The sequence below is a fragment of the Pristis pectinata genome, chromosome 31 (genome assembly GCF_009764475.1).
Source record: "Pristis pectinata isolate sPriPec2 chromosome 31, sPriPec2.1.pri, whole genome shotgun sequence".
NCBI classification, from domain to species: domain Eukaryota; kingdom Metazoa; phylum Chordata; class Chondrichthyes; order Rhinopristiformes; family Pristidae; genus Pristis; species Pristis pectinata.
Window position 1 is genome coordinate 13,414,543 of NC_067435.1, and position 15,841 is coordinate 13,430,383.

General features: G+C 44.1%; 1 protein-coding gene across 3 annotated transcripts in view; it reads left to right on the top strand.

Annotated features, from left to right (window-relative positions):
• Nucleotides 1-15,841, top strand: part of LOC127584911 (sphingosine 1-phosphate receptor 2-like) — a 61,551-nt gene that overhangs the window by 1,624 nt on the left and 44,086 nt on the right. Inside the window, exon 1 of one of the 3 annotated variants that reach the window (XM_052041924.1) lies at nucleotides 14,700-14,796. The exons of the other annotated variants lie outside the window; for them this stretch is intronic. The gene's annotated coding sequence lies outside the window, so the exon portion shown is untranslated. Of the gene's footprint in view, nucleotides 1-14,699; nucleotides 14,797-15,841 lie in introns of those variants that run through there. 3 annotated transcript variants of the gene reach the window in all.

A 15,841-nucleotide genomic window follows, 5' to 3' on the forward strand; every position in this document is an offset into this window, starting at 1 on the left:
CCTTATTTTGAAACTGTGACCCCAAGTTCTAGTCTTGATCTCATTGAATGTCAAAGCAGGCTTAAAGGGTTGTTTGATTGTTTATATTTTCTTATATTCTTAAATATTTTATCTGTGCTGATTGTTATCTGGGCTTGTGGTGGATGGGAATGGGACGTGCACAGTCTCTCTGTCACTGCTTCTCAGTCAGGCTTGAACGACAACTATAAACAGGATGGGTTTTGAACTCTGCTGTTGTCCCTTTGGAGTCTCTCTGCAGATCAGGGGTCATTCCTGGGAGAGCTGTTGGCTGAGTAGTTTTTCCTTCATTTCTATGTATCCTGATAAACCAAAGAAATAAATAGTTGGAATGGAGATTGAAACACCAGACTTCAGATGTGCATAACATGTGCCATACATTCATCTTCGAGACTGTCCACATTAAGGCCCTGAGAAGCTAGGTGGTGTATGAAGAATTTGCATATTTCCTTATGACAGAGATGGAGGCCATTTGGCCCATTCCCTCACTAATTTTCTCTGTTCTCCCCACATTTCTATCAACTACCTCCGGATTCTAACACTTACCTACAAACTCAGTGCAATGTACAGTGGCCAATTAACCTACCAACCCACACTTCTTTGGGATTTGGGAGAAAACCTATGCTATCACCAGGAGAACATGCAAATTCCACACAGACAGCACCAGTTTAGAAAATGCCTGGGTACTTTCCAACAAGTGAGAGAAGGGTGCAGAAAAGTTGTGTTCTGATCACACCAGGGCCCAGAGCTCTGAGGAACATTCTCAATCAGGAAAATGAGAAAGTTTTGACTGTAAAATCCCAGATTGAGAAGATTTCATCTTAATTTTAAGAATTAAAGATTCAGCTCAAAGCAAAAAGAACTATGTTCTTCTGAGGGACTTTCCAAAAATCCACATTTTATTTCTTCCCCTATCTGACCAGTGGTTAGTTTATACAGCAGCCCTGGCTGTGGGAGCATCTGGGCGAGGAGGAGACTGCAGCTGCCCCGTGTTCATCTCAATTCAGCAGATGCAGACTTTTTGTGAAACAATCCTCAAATGCTGGGCCTCCTTACACACACAGAGCTGGGAGGTCAGTGAAGGAAGCAGGAAAACCAGTTCTGCCTCTGTTGTGTTAGCCGTGCTGTTTCGTGAAGGCCCTTGTGCCACAATTTGAGGTGAACAGTAAGACTGACAAAGTAGTGAGCAAATGATTCATTTCAAATTCTGGGAAAAAAATACAAATCCAAGTGAATGAAAATTACATTCCATAACAAGGTAATTAAAATTATGGATAATTTTCATGATGGGCCTTGGTATAAACTATAAGAGTTGTAGTGTCATACAGCATGGAAATAGTTCCTTCAGCCCACTGAGTTCATACCAACCATGAACTGTTCATTTACACTAATCTAACACAAATCCCATTTTATTCTCCCTCACATTTATAGCAGCCAATTAACTTACCGGGTCACTGGAGCTGTGAGGCAGCATTACTTAGTGCCACTGGGCAATTCCACCCCAGTTAGGATCTTTATAAAAACCTATCCCTTCGCATCCTAATTGAAGTCTTCCAAAGGTGTTCCAGTGCTGCAGTCCCCAGGATTTCCTCAAATCAGGTAGGGTCCCAGTTAATCTATGCTGCAGCCTTCAGTCTGGAAATTGCTTCACAGGCTACTTTTGGCATTAACGTAGCTTTGTGGCTTACCCTAGTGCTGATTGTGAATGGGACATAAAAAGTGAGAACCTTGGGCGGCGCAATGACACAGCTTGTAGACCTGCTGTGTACAATTCCAGCGATCTGGCTTCAATCCTGATCTCTGGCCTTGCTGTGTAGAGTTTTCACGTTCTTCCTGTGACCCTGTGGGTTTCCTCCCGCATCCCAACAACATGCAGGTTGGTAGAGAGACTGGTCATCCTAAACATGTGGATGAGTTGTGGAAACTGGAAAGAGTCGAAGGGAATGTAGAGGAAATAAAATGGGATTAGTGTAGAATTGGTGTGCATTGGTGCATTGCACAGCCTCGGTGGGCTGCAGGCCGTGTTTCTGTGCTCAACAACTCTATATCTCTATGAACTTCAAATGTGAAATTGTTAGGCTGAAACCAACATTGTCAATTTCAGCACTGTGACATATACTGACAGGTTGCTGTTCTCAATGTGTAGCATAACAGGTGTGATCTTTGCAGATACACATCCTGATACAAGCAACCCTCTTCCAAATACATGGGAGTGTTGCTACTGAATGAATGGATATGGCAATAATGGGAAGAGGGCAGAAGAGTAGTCCCGAGTGGACATGGACAGGCTGTTGAAGGACAGTACCTGCAAGAGGCCTTTTCTTCAAGTATTTGGGCCATGGAGATCCTCCAGGGTTATAGTCAGACACTCCTGGGAGAAGGTTGCCAGGAAGGTATTTGGGCATGCGTACAGTATATGAATGCCTGTACTATGGTTAAGCATGCAATACGGTCAAACACCTTCCCCTGCCTGCTCTTGTGGGCAAAAGGAAAATTAAATGAAGTCCTCTCTACATGAATATGGAGATTGGGTGACGTCCCGACTGCAGAGATCAGCAGTAGCATCTTTGAATGATCCTGAGACTGGAGAGTTGAGAGTGATCTTGACCCACGGACAAAGCACTCAAGGCACACATGTAGGACTACATTTGAGGTCATAGGAAGACTGAGGACCAGGAATGCTGTTGGAGTGCAGATCATGGCATGGCCTCAGGGAAAATGGAGTGTGACTATTCTGTAAGTCATTTAGAGGCATTTTTCAGGCCAGTGAGGTTGAACATCCTATTGATGTCATTTTGGGGTGGTGGGGGGTGGTTTATACTGGAAATGTATGGAGAACAAATATCCATTGAGAAGTGTGACAAATATTCCAACGGGAACTAATGCACCCTCAAATGTGCACATTACTCCAGGTTAACCCAATTTTCAACACCACAGCACCATTTGTCTTCACATTGTGTAGATGTATTTCTCGCCTCCACTGTGGTTAGAATCCCATGCTGCTTCCCCATAACACATTAATTGGTTCCAGGCAGGTGATATCAATGTCCCGTCTTGGCTTTTTTAATTCACATGGTTTGGGTTAAAATTAGAAACTTAGTCCATAGGGGAGTCACAGGTTACAGGGAAAGTACAGAAAAGTGGAGCTGAGGACAAGGTCAGGTCAGCCACGGTGAATAGTCGAGCAAACTCGAGGGGTCATGTGACCAAGTTCTGCTCCTGTTTCTTATTCTGTTAACTGCTTTCATAGTTTTATCAGGTTGGATATTATTTTGATGCTAATTCTCACTGAATCCTGCCTCTATTACATAACTCTCAGTCCACTCAGATTCATGGCGTTACTCCCAGTTATTTCTCTTATCAAAATGAATCACCTCACACAGACGATGAATCTGATATTAACCCAGTCCCTGTCTTATCAGCATCGTCTAAATAAAAAAAAACTATGCTTCCTGCTCTAACCACAGTTTGCAAATTTTAATCTGAACCTTGATTTTTGCAGTGAACAAAAGTAGCTGTAGAACGAAACCCTGTAGTCACCATAACCCATTTTCAACTATCTGGATGAATTTCTTTTATCTGTTACTGTCCACTTCAACTATTCCTTTCCCTGGCCAACACTAGCCCACTCATTAATTGCACACTATTTAATTTTCTGCAGAAATGTAACACATCCTTGGAGAACTGAATATAGTCCTTCGAAGCTCAAGGTGTGACTCAGACCTTCTGAGACCAAAGTATTATTTTCCATGAATTGTTCCCTTTTAAGGTTTTTTGATCTCAGGAATTTCACACATCCTAGCTGCCTGTCTGTTACATAACATTGCACATTATGTAGACCTAGTATCTGTCAGAGATTCCCTGACCACCACCACTTTATGTTACACAGAGAGAGGAAGCGTTCAAGCAGTGACACTCTTCCTAGTGCACTGTGTTGAGTGGTTAGTGACAGGTTGTCAGGGTGAAGGGGAAGGATAGGTAGATCCATAGGGAGTCTGAGGATGTTTCAACATTAAGCCCTATAACGATTCTGAAGCCTAGTTACAGAGCAACAATTGTAACTATCTGAGAAACAGCCCTGCCTCATAAGAAAACAGCACAGAGGGAGCAGTGAGCTGAGTACGGGAACATTCAATTCTCTCTGCTCGTCAGCACTGATTGGTCTCATACTATGTAAATAATATGAAGAAACACTCTAAAAATGAAGTGTACCTACCAACAGTGTAGCATGGTTTCTTAAATCATATTGCAATATGCAGCCAACTGACGATTTTTGTTCAGAGAAATCGTATCCCAGCTTAAACTGAAACACTTATCTCAATATTTAGTCAAGGTGTTAGCCGAGGAATCAATCCACTCAATTCAAATAGGAATCTTGTGTGCTTTTTCTTCATATATATCCAATGCTGAAATGCAATGGACCCTTTAATAAATTAACACAGCCTCTTTAATGCCATGATTCTAATCCTTTAGTATGTTGACATCTGCCTCATAAGCAGATATGGAGCAACATATTTCCATGCTTGGCCCCACAGTCCACAGTAAGCATGAACACAACATACTTCCACAGTCTGCCTCCTCCTTTGGACTCTGGGCCCTAGTCTACCCTGACTATTTCCTGAGAAGAAGAGTGATGTGGAATTTGTGGTAGGTGTTGAAATGACTGCTGTTGAGTAACCCAGTGTTCAAGGAGGGTGCTTGTGTTTTCCTTGCAAACTGCTCAGAGCACTACAGCTGGTTAAGCATTAAACACATTGATCAACTTGTTCTTTGCTTGTGTGTTCATAAAAGCTTAAAACACCAAGTTAACTGAGTGTTAACCTAGGATTTTCAAGTGGCATATTTCATTTGCAGAGGAAAGCAAAGGATTCCATGCACATCTTTGTGGCATTAGCTTACAGGGCAGGTGCTCAGAAGCCTACTCCCCCACCCCTCCAAACCCATCTGCCCCTTCACAGGTAGCTTTATTCTGAGTCAGTCCAAGTGGGCTCCTCTGGCAGTTCCACAACCCAGTGGCAAAGCTCCAAAGATAAGGGTAAAGTAAATTGTAAGGACAATTCAATGTACACGAAGGATTAAGTGTGTGGTCATACAAATAATAGATGGAAGAGAGTGTGGGCAAACATTATGGTAGGAATAGTAAAATATGATATGGTGTAAGACTGATCATTGCTGATGGTCAAACAGTCTTGAATATTTTTGCATGTAGACTCATATAAATTTTACAATGAAGAAGGCCTTTCAGTTCATGGTCTCTGGGCCACTTTAAAAAGAGCTACTGAGCTTAAGCCAACCTTCAGCACTGCAGGTGATGGTAGTGGAATGGAGTATAATGGAAGGAAGTCTTGCTGCAACTGAACAGGATTTTGATAAGAACATACCCGTGTAAGTTCTTATCATACTGTGTTCAATTTTGGTCTTCTTACTTAGGATGGGATGAGGGGCTTCTCTTATGAGGAAAGATTAAGTGGAATGAACCCATAATCTATTGAATAAGATTCTGATGGGGTTGAAAAGTGAATGCCGTGAGGATATTTCAAAGTCAAAGTCGAGTTTATTGCCATATGCGTATGCACAGGTGCAATGAAAAACTTACTTGCAGCAGCATCACAGGCACATGGCGTCAGAGACACAACAATCACAAGAAAAACATAAACATAAATTATACAAAATTATTCAAGAGAGTACACAATTAGAACATTAAAAAACAAAGTCCATTGTGGTGCAAAGTGATTAAAGAAGTCATAGTTTTGATGTACCGAGGTAGTGATTAGTGTTGTGCAGGTTGGTTCAAGAACTGAATGGTTGAAGGGAAGTAGCTGTTCTTGAATCTGGTTGTGTGGGACTCCAGACTTTTGTACCTCCTGCCCGATGGTAGCTGTGAGAAGATGGCATGGCCTGGATGGTGAGGATCTTTGATGATAGATGTTGCCTTCTTGAGGCAGTGCCTCATGTAGCTACTTCCAGTGGTGGTGAGGGATGTCCCCATGATGTATTGGGCAGAGTTCACTACTCTCTGCAGCTTCTTATGTTCCTGTGCATTTCAATTGCCATACCAGACCATGATGCAACCAGTCAGGACACTTTCAACAGTACATCTGTAGAAGTTTGTTAGAGTGTTCGGTGACATTGCAAACCTCCTCAACCTTCTAAGAAAGTGAAGATGCTGGCGCACCTTCCTTGTGATTGGACCTATGTGCTGGACCCAGGACAGGTCATGCGATATGCTAACGCCCAGGAATTTAAAGCTGTTGACCCTCTCCTCCACCGATCCACCAATGCAGACTAGCGCATGTTCACCCTCCTTCCCCTTCCTGAAGTTAACAATCAGCTCTTTAGTTTTACTGATGTGGAGCAAGAAGTTGTTGTTGCAGGACCACTGGATGTCCTACCTCGCTCCTGTATGCTGAGTCATCACCACCTATGATTTGTCCAACAACAGTGGTGTCGTTGGCGAATTTGTATTTGTATATTCATTCTAGAGTCTGGAATTAGAGGCCACAATTCTCAACATTACGGGTCAAATGCTTAAGTCTGGTCACTGAGAAAAGAAGGATTCTCTTGGGGGTTGTCTACATTTGGACAGTGGGACAGTGTCTGTGAGACTCTACCCCAAAGAAGATTAATGTCTGTGGGACCTGTACCCCCAGTGAGGAACAGTGTCTGTGAGACTGCACCTCAGAGAGAGTTGGGTCGATGGGATTGTTACCCAAGTGAGTATTAGTGTCCATGGGGCAGTAGCCCAGGGAGTATCAGTATATGTGGTCTGTTCCCCAGAGAGGTTTAGTGTGTGTGGGACTATTACTGGGTCAATTTGTGTAGGACCGGTACACTATTGAGGGTTGTTTTCTGTGGGATATGTACCAACAGTCTTTGTCTGTGGAACTGTACCCCAGACAGGGTTAGTGTCCATGGGCCCTGTACCCCGCTTAGTGCCTTGGTGTCATGACAACAACCTTTCCCTCAATGTCAATGAAACAAAAGAGCTGGTCATTGATTTCAGGAAAGGGGGTGGTGTACATGCACCTGCCTACATCAACGGTGCTGAGGTTGAGAGGGTTGAGAGGTTCAAGTTCCTGGGAGTGAACGTCACCAATAACCTGTCCTGGTCAAATCACGTAGATGCCACGGCCAAGAAAACTTACCAGCGCCTCTACTTCCTCAGGAGGCTAAAGAAATTCGGTATGTCCCCTTTGACACTCACCGAGTTTTATCAAAGCACCATAGAAAGCATCCTATCTGGATGCATCATGACTTGGTATGGCAATTGCTCTGCCCAGGACCACAAGAAACTGCAGAGAGTTGTGAACACATCCCAGAACGTCACAGAAACCAGCCTCCCCTCCATGGACTCTGTCTTTACCTCCTTCTGCCTTGGTGTAACAGCCAGCATAATCAAAGACCCCACCCACCCTGGTCATTCTCTCTTCTCTCCTCTTCCAATCAGGTAGAAGATACAGGAGCCTGAGGGCACATACCACCAGGTTTAAGGACAGCTTCTGTCCCATTGTGATAAGACTATTGAATGGTTCCCTTATACGATGAGATGGACTCTGACCTCACAATCTACCTTGTTGTGACCTTGCACCTTATTGTCTACCTGCACTGCACTTTCTCTGTAGCTGTGACACTTTACTCTGTACTGTTATTGTTTTTACCTGTACTACCTCAATGTACTCTGTACTAACTCAATGTAACTGCACTGTGTAATGAATTGACCTGTACGATCGGTATGCAAGACAAGTTTTTCACTGTACCTCGGTACAAGTGACAATAATAAACCAATACCAATACCCCAGGGAGGAACAGTGTCTGTGAGTGTACCCCAGAGAGCGTTGGTGTCTGCAGAACAAGTACCCCAGGAGAGGGACAGTGTTTGTGGGACTTCTGCCCAGCGAGGGCTTGGTATCTGTGTGACAGCACTCAGGATGAGTGAGAGGCTGTGGGACTATTCCCCAAGGAGGATTAGTGACTGCAAGACCCATAATGCAGTAAGGGTCAGTCTCTGTTGGACTGGTACCCTGTTGAGGGTTGTTTTCTCTGGGACATGTACCCTGGTAAGGGTCAACGTCTTTGAGGTGAGGGATAGACATAGAGAAATTGGAGTTGCAAAGTTCAAATAGGCAAGTATTCTGGTGGCTACCAGTTAGGACTCTGTGGCTAATATGTTTCACAGCCGGAACAGTTCTATTTAACTGTGCCCATAGATAGTTGGCAGGAACTGATATCATCTCAGCCTTTGATACCAAATTTGAAACCTAAAAATGTGTTTGTTTTTCCATCAGATGTGGCGCTGGGGCAGCCAGCTGTGAGCAGAAACAAAGTGAAAGAAAGGTTGTGTGATAGAGTCCACTTTCAGTATTGCCTCATAATTAGCTCAGAGTTTAATCATCCCTGTACAGTTGGGGGCTTTCCTTATCACACTGATCACCAATCACTCTTCATATGGAAACTGAAAAGACGTAATAAGACCTGGTTAATTATCATAGTTGTACTTATTTTGTTGGAGTAGAGCTGAGAGATGTTTCCACCTTTGTTGTTGGGCGCCATGTGGATCTTCCCTGACTTGCTGGACCTTTCAGTTGGCTGATATGCTGGACGCAAAGCTCTATGAACTGAAGTCTAGAGCACCCACTGGGCTTGTGTCCCAGAGTTGTATCCATGGTTGCAGGCAATTGAATGGGGCAAAGGACACCATTTGCCTGGCGAGAGATGCAGTTGGTTGAATCTGTCGCCCATTGTTCTGCATTCCCACAAGGCAAGCTCAAGGAGCAGGGCTTCTCCTTGCAACAGTAGGGATGCTGATACTCTCTTCCCATCTCCCAAGGCTGTAAGCTCTCTGTTCATTCAACATTCACTAAATAAAATGCAGGAGAGACAGCTCAATGTTTGAGTTCGATGTCAGGCCAATCTTCCACTTAAGCACACCAGCTTGTATTCCCCTGTGTGTAACACGCTCAAACCTGTGTTCTCTTTTGTGAAAAATGCATCCTCTATATAATGCATTTGAAATTCAATATTCTTTTACTAACATTTCAGAGAGTATGAAATCAGTGAATGGGAATGGGAGTATTTGAGATTGAAGTTATGTTGTCATTGGCAGTGTTCTGGCCTGTTTGTTTATGCTTCGGTCAGTTTCACTTGTTTGTGCAATTAAAAAGCTGCTTTTATGAGGCTCTGTGGTTTTTTACAACATGTACACGTGGAGCTGAGCTATTTTGGTTGGTTTGTATTGGGGTCATGGTTAGTTCACTTGCGATAAACCTCTTTCAGTCCAGCATAGGGAAACTTATTAATTCAGTAATTTATGACAGTGAAAAGACTGATTCAGTGCTTCACTATTACTGCCTCTGTGATCCAGCACTGTGGGAAGGCATGTTCTGAATGATAAAAGATTGAACATGTATCTGCCAATATTTGAACATGACCCATGGGGGAATGAAATATAAGCAGGTGGTAAATATTCTGCAGGAACAATCATTTTCTGATTAGTTCCGATGACTGAAAGGTGATATTGATGTAGGGATGGTAGTGGAGTGACAAACCTAATATGCTTGGTTAAAGGAATGGTGGTAACTTTAGCATGTAATAGGCCAAGGGACATGAGGCAAAGAATGGTGGTGTGGAATCCTCCAGGGTTTAGGAAATGGATCAATATATTTCTGGTTATAAATAGATAATGTGGACCTGCATTCATGAGTTGCAATTTACATTCTATAAAACTTGGCAACGTAAATAATGAAGAAGAGAGCAGCAAACTTCGACAGGACATTGACAGTTGGTGAGACACAGGCTGATATAATGTAAGGTGGACAAGTGTGAAGTGGTGCATCTGGAGAGGGAGCACATGGAAAGCTCTCATTGTGAGAGGTTGAGCAGGCTGGGAATTTTTTCTTGGTGCATAGGAGACTGAGGGGTGATCTTAAAGAGGTGTATAAAATCATGAGGGGCATAGATAGGGAATTTACCCAGCCTTTTTCCCAGGGTTGGGGAATAAAGAACTAGAGGGCATAGGTTTAAGGTGAAAGGGGAAAGATCTAAAAAGAACTTGAAGGGAAACCTTTTTACACAGAGGATGGTACATATATGGAATGAGCTGCCAGAGGAGGTGGTTGAGGCAGGTACTATAACAAGTTTTATAAGACAGTTGGACAGATATATGGATAGGAAAGTTTTAGAAGGATATGGGCCAAACGCAGGCGAATGGATCTAGCTTGGTTAAGCATCTTGGTCGCCAAGGACGTTGGGCCAAAGGGCCTGTTTCCGTGCCGTACAACTCTATGACTATGTAAATAGTCCTGTCTTGAGGGAGGGGGTGCAAGAGCAGAGGGACCTGGGAGCACTTACTCATAAATCATAGAATGCACAGTACAAGTTGATAATGTGGCTAACAAATCATATGATATACTTAGCTTTTAAATTTCTCCCTTCTCACCTTAAAGCTATGCTTTTAGACTCCCCCACCCTAGGAAAAAGACTGACTATCTATGTCCCTCATGATTTTATATATCTCTATAAGGTCACCCCTCAGCCTCCTCTGTTTCAGTGAAAAATAACCCAGCCTATCCAATCTCTCCTTATAACTACAGCTTTCCATTCAAGGCAACATCCTGGTGATTCTCTCCTGCACTCCTTCTAATGCTACCACATCCGTCCTGTCATGTGCCAATCAGAACTGTACACTAAACTCCAAGTACAGCTGCAACATGACATCCCAACTCTATTACTCAGGTGGAGAAGGATGCTTGGTGGGGAGTGGATGGGTGATTACCTGTGTCACTAAGCCCTGGGTGGGGTTTTTGCAGGGATTATAGTACTGAGCCCCCTGTGGGACTGGGTATTGGGATGACTACCTGTAATAATGAACTCAGGGGATGAGATCAGAGGGTTCATATGACAAGAGATAAGAACGGTGACCATTTGGCCCTTCAAGCCTGCTTGGCCACTTATTAAGCATGGCTGATCTGATCATTGGTCACAATTCCATTTTCCTGATTGATTCCCATTCTTTTGATTCCCCTCTGTCCAAAATCTACCCATCTGACCTTGAAGGTATCTAATGAATCAGCCTCCCACAACTCGCAGTGGAAAATTCTAGAGATTCACAACTGTCAGAAATTTCTCCTCATTCCTAATTCTGTGCTTTAAGTGCATCCTGTAAAAATGCACCCAGATTTCTCCAAAAGCTCAACATTGCTTAGTTCCACAGCATGTAACTAACACCCTGATTTTCTCTTCTTCCTACCAAAATGGATAACTTCAAATTCCCCCATCGTTCCTACATCTCCACCTTCATACCTGTCGATATACCTTTACAGACACTTTGAACATTCCTCAACCTTACTTTCTACCTGTCTTGTATCATCAATAAACTTGGGTATATCATTGCTTAAGTGCTTTTGTCCAAGTCATTAACATAGTTTGCAGATAACTGCAGTCACTGGACTGATCCTTGAGGCACCCCACCATCTACCTGTATCATGGAGTTCTGTTTGGTGGAGGAGAAATTGGACAGAGAGGACGGAGTGGAGGTTTCTGTATCACTGCGTACTGTTTGCATCAATGAACCTTGGCCCGATAACAATGGGTTCTAACGGGCTTTGCTTTATCAGAAACAGGATTAGTGACTTCCACTCTGACATTGATTCATGATGTTGTTTCTGCCTCTGCTTAGTGCATGGTTGCCCAGAAATGCGACACAGTTTTATTACTGGAGAGTTTCCTCAGTTTGCTTCTAGCAAACTGAGCATATTGATTAAATGAATGGTAGCCAAGTGCTGGCCACAGGAGAGGTATTCTCCTGATTCCTGAAATTTATGGACCAAATTGTGTGGTTGGGAGCTAAGACCCACTTAAACCATCAGTTAGCACTCCAGTGTATCCCCTATCGATTGCTCTCCCCAAACCACCTTCAAACTCCATATAGCATGGAGGAAAGAGAGTATGAGAGTCAGGTAGGCAAGGAGCAATCCTTGGGAGTCAGGCATTTAGGAGGATGTTCAGCTCAATGGAAGGAGAGGGGAACTTGGAGCAAAGAGTAGAGGACAAGGTTTCCTACTGGATGTGGTGGAAACTAAACTGTAAATAGAATTAACTTGTGTTTCTGGCCTTGCGTGCTCTAGGGAAATGCACAATGACTCATTACACAGATCTTGGGCTAAAATTGACTCTGGGCCCTGCTATTTGATCACAGGAGATTTCATAGGTGTCCCTCTCACTGCTCAAAAGAGCAGGTTAAAGACTATAGCCCCAAAAAATGCAGCAGGGCATAGGAGACGTAAACATGACCATTTTAAAACCTTGTCCAATATCTTCCAAGTACCCAAAGTTAAAACTTTTGCCCCTAAGGTGTCAAGATCCAAGGTGGGTCTATTCCTATCCAGCAGAGAGGATAATCTGGGTTGAAAGTTCAAACCCCTCTTTAACTAATGAGATGGAAGTACCTCCTATTTAGTACTTGGAGGGGATCCAAGTGGTTGGCGTTCCGGTGACATGTCCACTTCCCAGTAGGCAAGAACCTATTTGCAAATCCAGTTCATCAATGAATTACATTGAAAATCCAACTTAATCAGACTGCAGGATTGTTAGTGTAGAAAATGAAAGTTGATCATACACAGAAAGGGAAGAAAGCTCCTGTGAATTTGGAAACTTTGCAAATCAATGGGCACCCAGACAACGGCCTATGGGCATTTTTGGACAGACCAGCTCCAGTATTCCACAGTACATGAAGCCCAGGGTATCCTGGCCTTTGTTCCACAATTTCCCAGCATTGCAGAGATCGTAAAAGTGAAATGCTGAGAGAATCCTGAAGGAGAGGGTTGGACAGAGGTTTCTGCGGGGTGGACTAGTGGACGGGATTGCTGGTCGGTAACTGAACCACAGTACCCACCAGCAATCCCCTCCACCACTCCACCCTGCAGAACCCAGCTCAGGAGCTTTTGACAAGACAGTGTGGAGGGACCCTTTACTTTATCTAAGCCTTGTTTTATGGAGTGTGCAATCTCTTTAAAGAGCATTACTCAACAACTTAAGTGACAATCAACGGGTTAACCAACCAGATGTGCTATGAAGCTACCTGAGGTAAAACCTAATAGCAAAACAGGATTTCAGTCCAAGATCCCAATTTGGAGGCCCTTTATCCCTAAGCTCCTGAGGCAATGACTTCCTTTCGTCCAAAATATACCAGAGGCATTGTGCTCAGAATATATCATTTTGTTATAGGAACCACGTCCCTACTTTGGAAATATTTGATGTGACAGTGTAGAGGGAGTTTTATATCTAATATGTCTCTTTATTAAACAATAAAGAAAAAAAAACAATTTAGATTAAAACTCAGACCTCTGAGATAAAATGAACTCCAGCCCCTGTGGTGCCTGCCTGTCACAGAAAACCAATGTCACACTGTGCACTCCCTCTCCAGGGACAAGAAGTATAAAATGACATCAGACATAGAAGTACCCAGTTGAGTAGACAAGGATCCTGTAATCTATGCTGAGAATGGAGACTGGGCTCTAGTTTCTTAAAAAGTGGAGATAATTCCTCTTTGGGACTGGGACCATGACTGCCCTGTTTCCTTCTCCAGTCAATCCAGCTGAAACCAGCTGGTTGTCAAAGTGCCAGAACACAGTGCCTCCCCAGGAGCCCCATGTGCTCCTCTAAGTTTTCTGCAATAGCCTGGGTGGTGGGGGTGGGAGGGCAACTATACATAGGATCTGGGGGAAAGCCTACTCTCAGGGGAATTGCCCTTCAGGCCCTTCAGGGGAATGGCAGCTCATTCCATATACCGACCACCCTCTGGGTGAAAAATTGTCCCTCAGGTTCCTATTCAACCTCTCCCCTCCCACCTTAAACCTATGCTGTCTAGTTCTTGATTCCCCAATGCAGGGAAAAAGACTGTGTGCACTCACCCTATCTATGCCTCTCATGATTTTATGTAACTTTCTAAGATCACCCCTCATTTTCCCTCGCTCCAATGAAGAAAGTCCCAACTTGTTCAACCTCTCTCTATGACTCAGTCCAGCGAGTCCTGGCAACATCTTCGTAAAGATTTTCTGCATTCTTTCCAGCTTAACAGCAGCTTTCCTGTAGCAAGGTGACCAAAACTAAACACAATATTCCAAGAGTTGCCAACATCTTGTACAACCACAACATAACATCCCAACTTCTATGTTCGATGCCCTGCTCATAGTCATAGAGTAATACAGCATGGAAACAGGCCCTTCGGCCCAACTTGTCTATGCCGACCATGGTGCCCAATAGGCTAGACTCCTTTGCCTACTTTTGTCCCATATCCTTCTAAACCCCAAGTTTGGAGGGTCCAAACACAAACCCTGAATTGTCCTAGTGCAGGGTTATGACCTGAAACGTCAACAATTTCTTTCCTCCCACAGCTGCTGGTCAACCTGCTGAGTTCCTCCAGCAGATTGTTTGTTGTTCCCTCTAAACCCCTCCTATACATGTACTTATCAAAATATCTTGTAAATGTTTTTTTTAAACCATTTCTTTAATCACCCTCTCCCTCTCCCTCCACACCCTAGCTCTTCATCACAAGCTTGCCTGAGCCTGAGCTTGTGAGTTTCACCTTGCAAGAGTCTAAACAAGGCACATTTGCAAATTATTACCAGTTGATTGGCATATTAACAGCAGCAAATAAAGGTAAGGCAAATATAAGTGGAGTAGCTATAGTTTGGGTGGTGTGGTGTGGCGGGGAGCTGGGGCTTTGGTGAGGTGTGGCGGGGAGCTGGGGCTTTGGTGAGAGGAGGTGACGGTAAGTCTCTGGTAAGTTCTTTTCTTTCTTTGATTTGGTGTTTCCTTAAGTGCCAGAACAGAGTAGTGAGAATGGCTCCAGGGTCAGTGGTGTGTTCAGCCTGTCAGCTATGGGAGTTCTGGGAGACATCCAGTCTCCCTGATAAATACATCTGCATGAGGTGCATCCAACTGCAGCTCCTTACAGACTGTATTAGGGTACTGGTGCTGCAGCTGGATGACCTTTGGCTCCTATGAAATACTGAGGAGTACATTGACAAGAGCTACAGGGAGGCAGTCACTCTGAAGCTGCAGGAGGTGGGTAGCTGGGTGACTGTTGGGAGAAGGACTGAGAATAAGCAGGTAGTGCAGAGTACACCTGTGGCTGTTCCCCTCAATAACAGGTATACTGCTTTGGATACTGTTGGGGGGGAAATGACCTACCTGAGGAAAGCTGCAGTGACCACATCTCTGGCACTGAGCCTGGTTGTGTGGTGCAGTAGGGAAGGGGGGAGGAGAGTGGTAGCAATAGGGGATTCCATAGCAAGGGGGGCAGACAGGAGATTCTGTGGATGTGGAAGAGACTCCTGGATAGTATATTGCCTCCATGATGCTAGGGTCAGGGATGTCTCCGATTAGGCCCATGGCATTCTGAAGGGGGAGGGTGAACAGCCAGAGGTTGTGGTAGGTATTGGTACCAATGATATAGGTAGGAAAAGAGATGAGGTCCTGAAGAGGGAATATAGAGAATTAAGTAGGAAGCTGAAAAGCAGGACCTCAAGGGTAGTGATCTCTGGATTGCTGCATGTGCCAGTGAGGGTAAGAATAGGATGATTTGGCAGATGAATGTGTGGCTGAGAAATTGGGGCAGGGTTTCAGATTTGTTGATCATTGGGATCTTGTCTGGGGAAGGTATGACCTGTACAAAAGTGATGGGTTACACCTGAACTGGAGGGGGACCAATATTCTTGTGGGCAGGTTTGCTAGAACTGTTGGGAGGGTTTAAATTAGTTTGGCAGGGGGCTGGGAACCAGAGTGATAGGTCAGAGGTTGGTGCATTTAGTGTACAAGTAGATGC